General features: G+C 38.8%; 1 protein-coding gene across 2 annotated transcripts in view; it reads left to right on the top strand.

Moving 5' to 3' along the window:
* The window catches only part of plppr1 (phospholipid phosphatase related 1), an 87,231-nt gene that overhangs the window by 49,139 nt on the left and 23,438 nt on the right, over positions 1–14,654 (top strand). The gene's annotated exons all lie outside the window — the stretch shown is intronic.

The following is a 14,654-nucleotide window of genomic DNA, read 5'->3' as shown; positions in this document are numbered from 1 at the left end:
CTCTCAGCTGCCCCGGCGGCCCGCAGAAATGCGTTTCCCCAGTGAGCCTCCTAAAAAGCGACTACGACTAATGGTCGCTTGGCGCCTGGTCAAGTCAGTGAATTCATCACACTTCATGTTGAGCAGAAATGCTCCTGAAAATCAGTGAAGTTCCTTGTACCTCGTCTTTTTGCGCCGTCGCTTGCACCTACGGTGCCAAGTCAGGAGGGAGCAGGTCTTCATAGTTGCCCCTTTTGGCCCAACCAGACCTGGTTCCCATCGACAGCCTTCCTGACTTCCCTTGTACAGTTTTTCAGGGACAGGGCATGATGGCACCCGCGTTCTACCCCTGGAGATTCCGGTGTCTATCACAGAGACGTGATAGTTACCATCACTTCTGCGAGCACCCCGTAGAAATGGGTAGCGTGCTTACGCCTCTAGAAGTAGAACCTAGTCGTTGAGTGCGTCTTCTCTCCAGAGGAGATCCTGAAAGCTTTCGATCATTTCAGTGCTCTCTTTCCTGCAAGATGGGTTGGAGTAGGCTCTTTTCCTTTACCCTCAAAATGATGTTGCCTCGGTGTTTAAACAACGCTTATCGTGATGCAGAAGTATGGAGAAGCACGTCCTGATCATCAGGTTCCTGAGGAGCAAGGTCTTGTAAATCCTTGTGTCCCTCTTTATCCTCTTGGGCCTTGTCCCTGGTGTGACTGCACTGCAGAGACCGCCCCTGAGCCACTGCAGGCAGTGAGTTAAAAATTCTGTTATATCAGTTCTACTGCTCGCGTGGTCTCTACTAGAGGGTAGGGACTTGCTCGCTTTCGGTCAACGTATTGTGCCTGGAGTCTGGGCCGGCTAACTCTCACAAGCTGAGACCCCGGCTCGGATTGTGCCCAAGGTTCCTACCTCTCCCGTAATAGGAGCAGGTGGTGAGCCTTTAAGCGCTGCCCTGGAGGAGGCAGATCCAGCCCTGGCTTCTCTGTCCGTTCGCTTGGACGTGTACAGCATGCAAGTCATAGACCTCAGACCAGCTCTTCAAATATCTGTTGGAATTCAGCAGAGAGGGAAGGCTGTTTCCATACAAAGTTGCACTTAGTGCTTGCCTTCATTTCGGCAAAGATCCGAGATGCAACATGTCCACTTAGGTGTTGAGCTCCTCTATGATGAGTGTAAAGTGCTCCGCCTGGGCGTTGATGATATGCTTTGCTAAACAGATTCTAGAGTTGGGGGCTGGACGACACCTAGATGAACCGCTGCTTCCTGTGGGCTCCCTTCTCATGAAGCCAGTTTCACCATGAGCCCGGTTCGAGTATCGGCTTGCTGCGCCATTCCCCTCCTATGGACTGGATTCTTGCGCCTTTCTACTCCAGTTGAGTTCCCTTAAATCTGAACCCTGTTGAGTTCCTCCACACCCCTCCGACGTCGGACGTACGGAACGTCTGGTGTTAGGCCTACCACTTGTAAGCAGTGTGGAACCTGTGTTTGGCTGGGTCCATATGTTGCGGTCCCTACGGCGACCCCATATGTGTATTCTTCCACGATACGGCTCCCTACGGTCAAGCTCGTGTCTTCCCTCGGCAAAAGCTCTCTGCCGTCACTGCCCGGTGAGTCTCCCCCCGTCTTAGGCTAGAGCCACCCCAGGGACATTCCATATGTCGTACTGCCCGGTCATCCGCCCAGTTCATATGTGTATTCTCCACTTACCTGCCCTTGGGTAGGATGTGGCTTCCTCAGCGTCCCTTCCTTCCAATGTACGGGAACGGTTTCCCAGTGGTCCTGTAGGAACAGCAGTGACTTCCCTGGCCTAATCCCTGTCCTTGCGGGGGCATCAGGAGGCTTTTGTCTAGGCACTGGAAGGTGGCAGCTTTAGTGGCGTTTTCAAAGGCTATCCCCATTCAGTCGACGTCGACTACGTCCGACGTTATCGACTGAAAGGGAACGTCCTGGTTGCGTATGCAATCCACCGTTCCCTGAAGGAGGGAACGGAGGACGTAGTTCCCTTGCCACTTCGCTGGACCATCGCTGACTCCGGGTAACGCTCGGCTCCTCAGCGAAAAAGCAACTAGTGCGTGCATCCACTTCCGTATTTATACCCGCACCGCGGGGGTGGAGTGTGTGATGCGAATCACGCACGCCAATTCCATTGGCTCGTTCAATAGTACTCAAAGAACATTGGCTCTCAGACGCGATCCCCATTCAGTCGACGTCGACTACGTCCTCCGTTCCCTCTTTCAGGGAACGGTGGGTTGCATAGCAACCAGGACGTTATATGTGGAAAAGAAGAGTGTGAAAAAGAAAAGATTCTTTTTGTGTGTTTTATAGAAACTGCATTAAAGTTTGAAACAATATAAATAAACAATAACAGAATTTACATTTCCTTGTGAATTATTCCTCTAAGCATGTGATCTTTCTTATCTTCTGAAGTCTGGTCACATTAGATCGTTAGTAGGTCATGTCTCTTTTAATATTTAATTGTTTGTGAGCTGCTTTTGATGTTTATTTTAGCAAAAAATATCATTATGCAAATTATTTTTTTCTTCTCATTTGCTTTAATTTGTAACCAGCATGAGCTATTTTAAATTAACCACCCAATTAACAGAACATATGAATAAGTTGATGTAAAAATTGAACACAGTTTCTGCCTCCATTGTGTCATTAGCAAGAAAACCGTATTTTTGCATTTTAAATTGATTCAATCTTTAAATTTATAGGTAAAAAAAAGATGATCAGTAATTATAATATCTGCCTAATCCTTAAAAATAGGCCTTGTTTGATCATGCAGTGTCAAGCACACTGCCACACTGTAAATTATTTTTACAGCACACATTACAAAAATAGAGTGAATCATCTCCTCATGTAATTGGTTTGATTCAGCGGTGAACAGAATGATGAATCATGGTTCTCTGAAGTCGTTCTTCATGTGTGTTTTAGGGCCGCGTCCCACTGAACCGCTGGTGTTGTAAGTTGGCTGACTGGTCATGTTTATGATGCATACAGCCTTTTATGATTGATTCTGGTTGTCTGGAACAGCTGTAGTGTTTGGTTTTAAATTTGACCTGCTCTGGCTGGAAGTGAAGCTGATGGGATGTGCTTTCTTATCTATAAATCCGGGACACACCAAATTGATGTCAAAGATCTAGCGGCGACGAAAGCTGACTGTGTTGTCGCCTCTCGTCGACTGGGTCTCGGTCAAAAAGCTGTGCTTGAACACACCAAAACGACTAAAGGTGACTGGCAACTAGGACGAAAACTCAAAAACGGCCCTATGGCTGACCGTTGGCTTTGTGTGGACTGCATTTTTGGATTTTTTGTGGAGGATATGTGAGTTGTGCTTTTCCACGGTGGTTGGGTGTTCTGAGTGGTTGTTAGTGTGTTGCGAGACGGTTGCTAGGGTCGTCTGGGTAGTTGTTAGGTAGCTTATTGCTGGTCCAATCGAAAGCTTATTCAGGTCAAGTCAAGTCACCTTCATTTATATAGCGATTTTAACAATATTGATAGTTTCAAAGCAGCTTTACCGTGATAATAGGAAATTAAAGTAACCAAGATTGCTTTGGCTTTACATCAGCTCTAGAATAAAGTTATTGTCCTGCTAAAGTTAGTTTTGATTGATTCACTTCCGTCGCAGCATTCATTTATTAACTTAGGGGCCGCTAACACGACACAGTTCTTACAGAAAACCCTTGCGTACAAAACAGTGCCTGGTGGCTCGAGAACGCAAACCATGAAATAGGTTCCAAGGTACAAGCCTTGAAAAATGTATAATACATCATTTTTTATCGCTTCCGCGTATCCACACGAACCGGAATTATCCTGACAACGTTTTATCTGTAAAGAGGTAAAGGGAAGGAGGCCTTCAGAGGGGAGAGACTAGTTGACACTTCAGGACTGCGTTGTTATCGTGTCCAGACGCAGGCCCTTCATCAGATCCGTATCCGGCCTGGATCCAGCGGACTGCGGTAAACCTCTGGATAAACAGATAGACTAATATTAGCGTAGCCGCCATCCTTCTTATGGCGTAACAAGTACATCAGGATTTATGGGAAGTTTTCCCGGTTCCGGCAGACACCTAATCTATTCAGTCTAACATTATATTATAGAAGTCTATAATGTGTTGAAGAGATGTGTTTTTAGTCTAGATTTGAACTGACAGAGTGTGTTGCTTCTGCTTCCAGGACAATGTTAGGAAGACTGTTCCAAAGTTTTGGTGCAAAATGGGTTAAGAATAAATCCTGCTGTAAATTGGTGCTAAATCGCAGTCGATTATTATTATTTTTTTGTCTATTAAAGAGATTTACTCTAAATTGTAAGTTCTATCATTATTTACCCACCCGTATGTCGTTCCTAACACAAAATAACATAATTCCTACCCCGTCTATACAATAAGAATCAATGGGATTCAATGTTGTTTGAATCCAGTATCTTCTTAATATCATCTTTTGTGGTCCTCAGAATAAATCAATGGCAGCGGCTGTTTACTGAGTGAAAATAGCGATATATTCTATTTACACTATGTAAAATGGCAGCATTTTCTTTCCAATAGACTGTATAAATAGTAATTATATGCTATTTGATACTGTTTGCACCTCAGTGTTGTTGGGCATTAAACATATTCAATAATAACAGTGCAAATGATTATATTTATTAAAATTATTAAATGGATGCCAACTTATTGGGACATTATATCCCACCCTAACCCTACCCGTTAAACACTTTAATTATTAAACGCACGTTAGACACGTTATTTACACTTTTCGAATGTTTTCCGAATTTTTATTGAAAATAAAAATTGAATGCCTTTCAAATCTGATATCTGATGGGTAAAGGATGAAAGCTTGTTTCCGCCACAGAATTAAAAATAAACAAGGTAATTGTGACTTTTTATCTCACAATTCTGACTTTTTTTCTCACAATTGCGAGTGTACATCTCACAATTCTGACCATTTATCTCAGAATTGCGTGATATAAAGTCGCAATTGCGTGTTATAAAGTCAGAATTGTGAGATATAAAGTTCCTTAGAATTGGACTATATAACTCCCAAATCACGCAATTCTAACTTTGACTTTATTTCTCAGAATTGCAAGTTATAGAGTTGTGAGATGTAAACTTAAAATTGTGAGCTAAAAAGTCACATTTATCTTTTAAAATGTTTTCTTCTGTGGCGGAAACAAGCTTCCATAGAAAAAGGAGCAAGTTCGGCAAAAGCCGGATTCGAATTCTGGTCAATTTGCGACTTTCTGCCATGTGCCCTTTACCCCAACACTAATATTGCTTTTAACAAGTATCTTCTGTAATTTTGTCTGGCCCAACCAGATATTGAAAGCCATGTCCCAAGCACACCATTATAATGTTCTCATTTTATGCAGCCTTTTTGAAGGCACATGTTGCACTGTATTTTCCTTTTTTGAAGTGATTCCAATCACATTTCAAGGAATTCAAATCCATCATGGTGAACAGTGCGCATCTGAAGTGTCTCAGCTAAAGGAAATAATCCATTATATATTGACTTTATTATATCAAAATATAATATCAAAATTAAATATATCGGCGGATACTGATATGGAGGCCGATATATTGTGCATCCCTAGAACAACATGAGGGTAAGTAAATGATGACTGAATTTTATTTTTTGAGTGAGCTACAGTATTATCTCTGGTCCTTCATTTACTGTAAAGTAAAGGGGATTGTTTTAATCAATTGGACTGTTTTAATATCCACAGAGCAAATCACAAGTCCGACTGCTTAGAAAAGTAATATCATCAGTTCTTAACAACTCTCACGATTTGCACCATCAGCACAAAAATACAATGCAGGAGAAAACCTATGAAGCTTAACTGAGAATTTTATGGTCTGTGGTGAAAAGTTTATCTGTGAATTATTATTTTTTTCCACAAAGAATTTTCATTTTTAGATAAACAATTCCTTTAAAGCAGCTTGGCATCCATTGTGATTTGTCTAATGTGTAGAGGGTGACATTCAGATGTTGTATGTGGTGGCAGTTTTAAGGGCTGATGACACAAAGTAGGGCTGCATGATTTGGAGAAAAGATCTATTCTCTGTATCATTGCGATACAACAAACCATTGTTTTGATGTAATTGTTTTTTAGGGCTGCACAATTTGTCAAATGTTGTGATTTACAATAAAATGTAATGTATTAATAAAAAATATTTACTATCATTACTAAATAAAAATAAAAAAATACTAAATAAAAATACAATAAGAAATATTACTATTGTAATTTTACTATTGTAGCCTAACTGTTCTGTTTTTCTTTTTTCATTTTTTTAACTGTAAAATTATTCAATAATAAATGTCTTCATTTTCAAACATTAAACCCATAAAACTATTGTTGATAAGCACTTCTCATTAAAAGTATGAGAAGATAAGTTTGAGAAGATGTTGCGTTCCTAAATGCACGTTAAAGGGACTGAGACTCGTGTGGAGCAGCATTTACTGTGAACTCAGCCCCTCTGAGACACTGGAAACACCATCATGAGCGGCACGCGTGTAAATGAACACAGTGTCGCGCTTCACTCTGAAACAAGCAGCACATATATTTATATAATCAAAAGGCATCCTTTGTTATTTGATAATCGCACTAAGCTGTATCTCGATTCTGTTTTTATTTTGATTAATCATGCAGCCCTTACACAAGAGGTGCAAGTTGGATTCTAAGTATTAAGGAATTCCATCTTTTTGTCTAATTTGTTCTTTCTTTCTTTTCCATTCACTATGGCAATACTTACAACGCCACTCTTACTATTTCCGCAGGATGTATACTATGCAATATATGCAAATGATCTATATGCATGGAAAACCCGGATGACCTGCTACAAAATTTGCAGAATAAATGTACATCATTCAGAACACGCTACTTAAAACTGTACTGTATCCCATAATTCAATGTTCTCCATAAACTGTGGTCAATGAGCTGTAATTAATTACACATTTTAGTATGTCTGTCTTTATTGGTGACGAATTTGACTGCATCATATACAAATGTAAGATAATGACCAGATGTCACTCGCAGACAACAAGGTTTTGTCAAAATTGTAGCATAGCACTTTTTTTATTGCCTTAGTAGGCAGTATACAGTGATTGCAGATCAGTATGTAGTAAGCAAGGATCTCTCTCTATACACAAATTCTGTCGGTCTTGTCTTCATTGTTCCCTTTTGTAGCCGCGCACTGCCCTCTGTAGGAGAGCTGAGGCAGCGTGTGGCGTCTGGCTTGTTTTGTATCATGCTGATTATTGCAGTGTGTTGGGAAATGATCACGTGATCTCAAGAACTGAGCTGTAATTAGTGTATCCAGCATAAAATCACTTTAACAGCGGAACAGATTTGGTCTTAATCATCCCCCCCTTTATGCATTAAAGATGTGATGAGTGTGTTGGCATGAGACACTAATGACTCTATTGTATCAAAGACATGAAAAAGAACATTTAGTTGACCAAAATTTTACATTTGGTGTTGTGCAAATCTTTATCAACAATGTATATTAACTGTATAAACTAATAAAGCTTTGTTTTTGTTTCATTACTCTTGAATAAGAAATGCACTTAATTGTATTGTATGTGTACTTTATATCTTAATACATTTACACAACTGTACTTGCAGATAATGTAATATAAGTTAAATGCTACTTTCATGACTGTTTTTTAATACATGTTTAAATGCATATTGTAGTTTAAAGTTTTATTTTAAAATATATTTTCAATCATTTTTTAATCTCTTGTCATACTTTTCTTTTGTGTTGACTAACATACTAAAGCATATGTAAAGTAATTTTTTAACTTGTGTGTTATTTGATATTACAATAAAAGGTAATAGGCTAAAAATGACTCATCATTACAAATGTTTAATTACAAATGAATTGAAATACATGACATCCAGAATTCAATAGACATGACGTTATATTTTAGTTTACCATAAATGCTTGTCAGTACATTCATCAGCAAATTTAACCATATTTCAAAGATAACAGAAGTAATATTTATGAAATTACATATACAGATGTACAAAGTGGGTAAAAAAAAACAGTTCTAAAAAAAAAACTAAAGTTCAGCTAATTGCATTTAATATTAATTTAAACTATAATACATTTTCATTTAATTGCATGCAATTGTCTGAAAACATTACATTTAGTTAGCATTTAAGTAAATTCTTTTCAGGTATTTTATTCCCATAAGTATTTCTTTTTTCTTTTTTTCTTTTTTTTTGCTCGCAAAAGGATATTGCTTAGTCTTTCAAATTAATTGTCATTTTTAAATACTAAATATGTTAATATTGGCTTTGTCATGACACTTGACAAACTTAGCAGTTTCAATATAGGGTCCACAGTTGTCTGGGCCCTAAAATTAGACCATGTCGGAAATGTTAAAACTCAGTCCATGAAAGTGACGGATATTACTTATTTGTAGGGCAGCCTTTCCTTCCGTCATATAAAAGCCAGACTTTCCTTCCGTCATATAAAAGCCTGTTTAATAAACTCTAGGGAGAAATCTTGGTGTTGTTTGTAGTGCAGTGTTTTTCTGGATTTTCATCTACATTGGATTTGCTCAGAGCTCTTTGTTGTAAAGCGCTATTAAGTGTACTGTGTTCAGTCCTTAGGGTTTATAAGAAAACGCTTTCATGTTCTTGGAAATACTTTATTACCCACATGTATGCTGTAGTTTGACATTCACAGGGTAATAGTTCAACATATATTTAGAAAAAATAATGTGTCTTGCTAATTATTAAATAGAATGCATTAAAATGTAATGTAACAATGCATCAATTTGGATCAGTGGGTTGAAAAAAAACAGAAAAAAAACAGTACAGGGCTCCAGACATATATTTGAGAGCAGTAGAAAGTTCTACAATTCAATTTTTTATTGCTTATTTTTGGTCATGACATGGATAATATTTAGAGCTTTGAAGTGCTGGAAAAAGTATCAAGCAATTGAAAGTCCTTTTGAATTTCACTTTCAAAAGGTTGTACGAACCCTGAAACTAATCATGTAAAAACATTAACTGTTTCTGCCACAATACCATGGTTACAGTTAAATCCATGGCGAATGTTGGTGATTTATGAATTGAAAAGCCTTCTATAACTTGTTAGTTCATGGCACAATTTTTCTCCTGGTTTTCATATCAGATCAAACAAAGATGACGTGGTTTATAACAGAAAATTCTGCGCTGAATTTGAATGCTTCCCACTAGATCTCGTTGCGATGTTATTAATACTGCAGTGAATTTAAGCGCTTTCTCACTGGATCTCGGCCCGCGAGTAAACCTGTTCTGAGCTTGGACTGCGCTCTCTATTATTGCTCTGAGCTGATAAACTGTCCACGCTGCGCTGCTCAAATTAGAATCGAGTGATCAGTTGACTTTACTTAAAAGATTTGAGGAAACCCGCTGCCTTAATTTTTTCAATTGTATTTACTTAATCATTTTAAGTAATGTGAATGTTGTGATAACTTGTTATTTTAAATTGGAATAACTTAATCAAATTAAATTGCAATTACTTAATTTCAATCTACTTAACTTAAAACTAACAAGTTTTTCTGATTTCTGTCTACTTAAATTGAGGAAACTTGTTGCATTGAAAAAAAATAAGTTACCCCAATGTATCTGTGACGATCGGCAGCTGTTGTGCCCTCGAGAGCCACTGGAGGGCACTCTCTCATTGTGTTATGTTTTCCCCATTGACTCATTATGTTATTCTGTTCAGCTGTGTTTCATTATTGGTTATTGAGTTCCTGATTTAAACCTGTGTTTCTCCTCTGCCTTTGCGAAGTCTTGTTACACTGTAAGCGTGCATTTCTGAGCGGTATTCCCTGTTCTGTTTCTCCGTGTTTCCCTGGACTCTCGACCTTTGCCTGTATCCTGGACTGTTTGCGAACCTGTGCTGCCTACCTCGACCTACGCCTGTTAACACCACGAGTTATTGGATTGCCCTTGTTTATTTGTGTGCCTGGTTCATTTCTGCTTATGTTCCAGTTCTAATAAAGTTCTGCACATGGATCCGACCGCCTCTGTCCGTACGTTACAGTATCGTACATGAGTACTTTTAATTCACCTTTGACTGATTTGATGTAATCTCAATTACTTAATTTCTTTGAAAGTCTTAACAAAAATTGTAGGCTATACAATTCATAAATATAAAATTGTTCAAAACAACATTGTGTTTATTCCTATACTTCCATAAACCGCACACAAAAAAAATATTCTCTGAGAATGGAAACATTTTAAATTGTCAATATTACTTTTAATTTCAATATATTCAGAAAAGCAAAAATTGTATTCAAAGCTACAACATCCCCCTTTGACTAAGTGGAGAAAGCACTTTTGCACATTAAATCTCAGAAGGTTCAGCTGATGCTGTAAAATGGTGGCACCAGTGACACTAGCAAAATTTGCCCGCACCAGCGAGAAAAAAGGTCATAGTCTGGAGCCCTGTAATCAAACTGATATAAAAATAGATCGTTTTGATCTGGATTAGCCACATTTAAAGCCATTGTAAAGTAGCCAATATACACAGATTTGAAACTACATATAAGTTGAATACTTTGAAAATGCACAACACTCATAGCAATCCGTAACTATCTGACGTTTTGAGAAATTTTGGCTAATTTGTATAATGTTGCCACTGATGATTAGGCTTAGGGGTGTAACCTCATGCACACTTTTACAGTTCCATATAAATCACATCAAATTCATTCAAAAATTCATACAAAATTACCACCCCATAAAATAGTAACTTTCTTCACATGAGATCCTTTTAAAATGCACCAATTTACAACATTGCTGCTCAACTGTACACGACTACACTTCATTACCTGACTTTAAAACTGATTTAACCCGTTCAGGCCGAATGGAAGTCAAGAGCAAATAACGAAGCTCAAGAAATAGAGATGGTAAACAAACACTCAAATTGGCGTGCCACAATGGTGGAAAAGCCTTGAATAATTACACAGGCCTGCTGGCTATGTAACAAAAATGTTTGCTGGCGCTAGCTATTTAAACAAACCAGTTAACAACACTGGTAATCTAGATAACCATCCTGTATCTAACTAACAAGCTAATACTACTTGCCTCCAACTCACATTGCTGCAGTGTTCCGAAATCCTTTCAAAGTAATGTAGCTAAAGTCACACTAAATGTCGCTAGATGACTGCGGTAATCATTCAGTACCATGGTATGTATCAAAGCAATGTAGCATAGCATTACTACCTAATTACCTCAAGTGCTTTTTTGCAAGGCTGTCTATTCCAGTGAAGTATTAATTGTTATACTTGCCCCGAATAACCTTTATGTTCCACCTATAGTTTGAGGCTGATTTTCTGAATTAAGCTACTAAAAAGAAAAGTGCCGTGTCAGTGGATAGCGACTGTAATTGGGTTAGACATGCTTCCCTTTCGGCACTGTATGATGCCCTTATATTATCGCTTAAGTCAAGCATGAGGAATCATGCTACGTCGGCTCATGAAATACTAATGAGGTGCTGACTCAGTATATTGCTGCAGGGTTGAGTTCGTGTTGTTTCAGACTCAGAGTTTGAGAAGTGCAGTAAGATAATATTCAACCTGCTTTGATGCTCTTCTTCTGTCATGATATGACTTCTGATGTGGTGGTGTGACCTATCATTGATTTAGAGGTTGGTGGCGTTGCCTAGTGGTAAAAACAATTTCATGCACTTACTGGGGAGGACTATGGGGCAACATTTGTGTAAGAATAATATTGAAACAGAATTTGTTCACTAATTGCAGTAAAGAATTGTCCCAATGTCTGGTTTGTGTTTCCCCGGGGTGTTCCACTAGAGGTTTCTCTCCCTTACTGTCACCGTTCATTCTGGAACTGTATTTCCCATGATCCTTTGTCTGTCCTCATTACTCATCATTGCACGCAGCTGTTTCTTATTACATTGTTTATTTTCTGTGTATAAATACCCTGTCTGTTTTAGTCCTTGTCACGGAGTCGTCACTAATTGTCGCCATACTTCTAAGGTCTGTCCTTTAGGGGTGTCAAAATTAATCCTTTTGGCGGTGCACCGCGATGCAGATGAGGACGATTCGTTATCGGTTCAGCAATAGCCCATAACCGGTTATAATGTACTGACGCATTTCTGACGTCAGCACCGCGTGCTTATCGTACGTTCACACCGCCGCTGACTTGAGCGGCAAAGAAGCTATGGACGCCCTGTCAAGGACGCTTGTCAAAAAGTACGGGGAAGCTTGTTGACGCTTTGGTCGCTCAGGGAGAAGAGAAGTGTCACAACATGAAATGTCACATGAGATTGGTGTTTTTGCATTCCACTTCACAACTTTTCTATTTAACTATGTAAACACGCGCTAGACTGTGTGCTCGAGCTCTGTGTCTTTTGCCGCGTCTCGCGCATGTCACAGCGTTTTAAAAAACGCGTCATTCAAGTTAAAATAAGTTCAACTTTAAGAACAAAAATGTAAACTATCCCAGCTATTTTATCCCATGCCTCGTTCTTTTGTAACTGGTCCCTATAAGCAAACAACGTCATATCATAAATGATAGGAAACCCAGCAACGGCGATTATTAGCTTCTCCTCCATTTTATCGGAACTAATGTTTTGGTAGGAACGAAAGTTTACATCGTGTGTTTCTCCGGAATCAGCCAGCGCGGAGGACGTCTATATTTCGATTGGTTGCTGGCTTTTGCCGCTGCTTGACGCTGAACCGCGTCATAGCTCATTGCCATAAAGTTGAGCTACTGTCAACTTTCTGATTGACGCTCAAGATGCTCAAAACGCCCAAAACGCGACGCCGATGGATTTGGCGCCCCTTGCAGCTGAGAGAAGCCATCTTCCATTGTAAATGAATGACTTCCGGTAGCTTTGGAAGCTCAAGTCGGCGGCGGTGTGAACTACTATATTCAAGTAGGTTTGGCCTCTTGTTTATTTTGGTTTGTAATTTAATTTCATGTTTATACATTTGTCAATATTTAAATGCTTTACAATAAAGTACACTGCACTAAGTATTTAAGTACACTCCCTGCATTATGCACTTTTAGTACTTACTTTTGTGTGTTCTAATCTAATGCTGCTGTTGTCTTCTGTGCCCAGACTTGAGTTTTATTTGATGTTTGATGCATTCAAGAAGCGTGTTTTTTGAGGTAAAATTAAAGGTTCAGTTCATATATCTGACTGCTTGTATTTATTGACAAAATTGTATACATGTGAAGCAAGATTGAAAAATAAGGATGCAGTGCATCCTGCATCGTCAATGCATCATGATGCATCGAGATAATCGAATCGAACCGAATCGATGACTTGATAATCGTAATCGAACCGAACCGTGAGACCAGTGTAGGTTCACACCTCTACTGTCCTTCTAGTCTGTTACTTGTTTTGTTTATTGTTGTTTTGTATTTTGGATTGATATATGGACTTTGACCTTGCCTGGATGACTACGATTTGGATAACACTTCATTAAATACTGCAACTGGATCTATCGTTCCCGTGTGTGTATCGTGACAAGAATTGTGTACTTAAATCCCATCTTTCACCGTTTCCGGTCTTGAAGGGAAATATTAAATATTAAATTAAACAAACTAAAGATTAAAAGTGTCAGGTTTCGAAACAAACGCTCCAAACGAGACAGTTTTGAAAACTAAGATTCGGTTGAAAATAATGATTTTTCGATTTTAATTGATTCTCATTTTGATGAACCGACATCGATTCTTAAATCCCAATAATTACTTTTTTCCTATAATGTGATTACATCTATAATTGCACTTTAGAGACTTCCCTTTCACCTTAACCTACCCTTAAACTTACCCACATTACCAAACCTGTCCCTAACCTTACCTGTATCCCACCTGAATAACAGCAAAAGTGTTTTACAATACCTTAAAGGGATAGTTCATTCAAAAATAAAAAATTGTCAATATTTACTCACCCAGGTTGTTCTATACCTGAGTTTCTTTGTTATTTTGAACAAAAAAGAAGATATTTTGAAGAATGCCAATTGACTTAAATAGTATTTTTTTTTGGTAACTTTATTTTAAGGTAACGTAGTTACACATTACGGAATGTACTTACTATTGTATTAAAGGGTAAGTTCAGGATTTTGGACATCGGACCTAATTTCCAAGTTAACCTGGGTGTTATTTATCAGTGGAGACAGTTTTCAAACATTTTCATCCAGTCCTTCCAGTTGCATAGTTCGCCGGTGCTAGGCTACCGTGGGGCAACCGTTTCTGCTAGCCTGCCATTAAAAACAGTTTTACCCGCTCTACAGTACACCAAAAGCAAATAAATTATTACGCCAGACTATCGATGCAATTGTCTGTTGAGAGAATAATGTTAGAAATCAAACTACCCTTTCATCTCAATGATCGCATTACATTTACAGGAACTAGTTTCTCAGCAGCGGCAGAATTTTACTTTGCTCCGGTTAGGTACTTTAGACCGCGGGGGGGATGCAGAAAGCAACAGATCTGGGGGGAAAAAGTTCCTTGAACAAATTGTTCTGGGTAATTTCGGTGGTGACGTGGCCAAACTTTGCCTTGAGTTGTAGTCTCTGCAGTGCTGTGTCAAATGTTTCATGAAAGGCCCTTTATGTAACCCTGCTGGAAATGAAAGGGGATACAAATATGACTTCCAAGTGGGCCTAATGCAAACAGAAAAACAGATGGACACAGCTGCTTACAAGAGGTTTTCCGAG

The sequence above is a fragment of the Siphateles boraxobius genome, unplaced genomic scaffold (genome assembly GCF_051911475.1).
Source record: "Siphateles boraxobius isolate OS27281-9 unplaced genomic scaffold, OSU_SipBor_1 25, whole genome shotgun sequence".
In the NCBI taxonomy this organism is placed as follows: Eukaryota; Metazoa; Chordata; class Actinopteri; order Cypriniformes; family Leuciscidae; genus Siphateles; species Siphateles boraxobius.
The sequence above is the reverse complement of the archived record's forward strand: the minus strand, read 5'-3'. Positions and strand labels throughout refer to the sequence as shown.